At 39.2% G+C, this 2,375-nt stretch overlaps 1 pseudogene; it reads left to right on the plus strand.

The window, feature by feature from the left end:
• The first annotated feature begins 633 nt into the window (after positions 1 to 633).
• Positions 634 to 1,747, plus strand: LOC116895856 (annotated as a pseudogene).
• Positions 1,748 to 2,375: the final 628 nt, after the last annotated feature.

The raw sequence follows: 2,375 nt of genomic DNA on the forward strand, positions 1-2,375 counted from the left end.
ATTGACAGATAATTAAAAGTCAATAAGCCAAGTGGATCAATTGCTTTTATGTTGTTAGAAGTTTTTGCTATGAAAGTACATGTATTTTTAAAAAATCATTGATGACATAGTTTAAATATATATCTTTTATTGTAAATAAAGTTTGTCTTTAATAAAATTAATACAATTTCTTTTGGGCTCTTGTCTGTGGTTTCTAATTTATACTGAAGTACTCAAAGAGAAATATTCTAATAGCTGCAATTCAATTTTAAATAAAGTGTAAAATAAGATGGACTGATGATGGTTAGTAGGTTGCATAGATGAAAATTACATAATTATGTAAATTATCTTTCCATCTGCTTGAAATTTCCATAATAAAATATCAGATAAAACCACTCTAATACAAAGAGAAACTTTATACCTAATAAGGATGAAATGGCAAATCTTTAAGTTATTACTTCTTTAGGTATAGGAAGAATGACTTTTTCCCCCATATGATAAGTTCAGGAACTGGAATGCCAGGATTGGGCATAGAGGATAAAGTTGGTCCTGAAGGGAAAGTCTCAGATCATGGAGTGTTTCCCAGTGGTCTCATGAGGAGGATCTGGGAACATGGGCATTCTTCCTATGAGAGCTAATGTCCTTCTAGAGGGAATGGCGTTCACTAGAAAGGTGGAGGTGGAAGATGGGTCCTTCGGACTGAGTGCATATTCAAAGGACTGGGAGATAAAGCGCCAAAGCATCCATTATATGGCTGAAGGAGGATTCCATTTTAAGCACAGTTTTTATTCCTTTCTTGGGATTTTCTTCCAGGTTACTCATGTAAATAACCATGTTAGAAGTTAGGATAGTTTATGTAGGAGCTCAGATGATATCATTTAACTCTGTGTCTTTGCTAGTTTTCTGCTAATCAACCCAATGCTTGTATTTCTCAGAAACTGCAGGTAATGAGTATGGGGATAGAGTCTTCTTTTAATGGTACCTTTCAAAGGTTTGAGAAATCACAGTGCTCACATGGGTTTCCTGTAATAGTAGTTTTGCTGTCATGTGGAGAGAATGAATCAGAATTATTTAACTTCTCAGAAGCACTTAAACACTGAAAGTGAACTTGGGAATCCTTTTTATTTGATGTACATATTTTGTTGGCAAAATGGAAAGACTATAAATTCAAATGTCTGAGAACTCTAGTTTTGAGAATTCATGGAGAGAGAGCAACACGGTAAAGAATACAGTTTAGCTCCCTGTTACTGTACCATGGAGATGTGGCCCAGTAGAAACAGAGCTTAGTGTGAGTCTTACAGGGGCTGCAAGCATAGAGGCTGTGCTGACCAAGATGGTGTCTGTGGAAGATCTGAAAGATTTTGAAAGGAGATTTCAGTCTGAGCAGGCAGCTGGCTTTGTGTCCTAGAGCACAGAGTTTGGATGTGCCTGGTTCCTGGTGTGAAGCAAATAGTGTTGATGTCTGTAGAAGCATCATGTTGCTGGAGGAGCTATTGTCCAAGGGAGCACAAAGGAACAGCATGATTATGTCTTCTACCTGGGAGTGAACAACTACCGACTCAACCAATGTGAGAAGGCTCTAAAGTATGTGTGAGGACTGTTGTAGATTGAGCCCCAGAACAACCAGAGGAAGGAGCTGGAGCATATCATTGATCAGGCTATGAAGAAAGATAGACTGGTAGGCATGGCCATTATTGGTGGCATGACCCTGTGTGTGGTGGGCCTGGCTGGACTCATTGGACTGGCAGTGTCTAAGTTCAAATCCTGAAGGCAGCCTCACCTACTCTGTCCCTGGGCATCTGGGATCCTGGGGGACAATGAAAGATGGTCCTGCCCATTCTCACCATCGCCTTCCCTTTTCTTCTGCAACCTTTGTTGTCCACCTCTATACTCTCCAAGAACCACAACCTCCCATCCCCTGGCACCTGTTATTAACCGTAAGTCATGCTTTGGGATGAGTGTAAACAAAATTAGGCTATGGCTTGGGAAAAACCAAACCAACCCCTCCCCAAAAAACAACAACAAAAAGAAAATAGTCTATAAAATATTTTGCTTTAGCACATCTTTTATTGAAAGCAATGTCTTTGATGTTAGCATTTTTCCATCTTGAAAACTTTACAGTTTTAAATATGGAACATTACCGCATAGCTTCTTGGGAAGATTTTCTTATCTTTTGCTTTCAATTCACTTAGTTGATACTATTGGAGATGTTTAAGAGCCTCCATCTGCTACAGCCTACTGGAGACAGCCACTGGAGAGCTTTCAGTGGTAAAGGTCACCTAGCTTGGCTTCCTACATGTAGTTCCCACTGCACATTATTTCCATGAGGTAGGAGGTGTATAATTAGAATAGAGTCAACAAGGATTCAGACTGTGATTGTAGAAGCATAAAAGTCA

The sequence above is a fragment of the Rattus rattus genome, chromosome 3, assembly GCF_011064425.1.
Source record: "Rattus rattus isolate New Zealand chromosome 3, Rrattus_CSIRO_v1, whole genome shotgun sequence".
NCBI classification, from domain to species: Eukaryota; Metazoa; Chordata; class Mammalia; order Rodentia; family Muridae; genus Rattus; species Rattus rattus.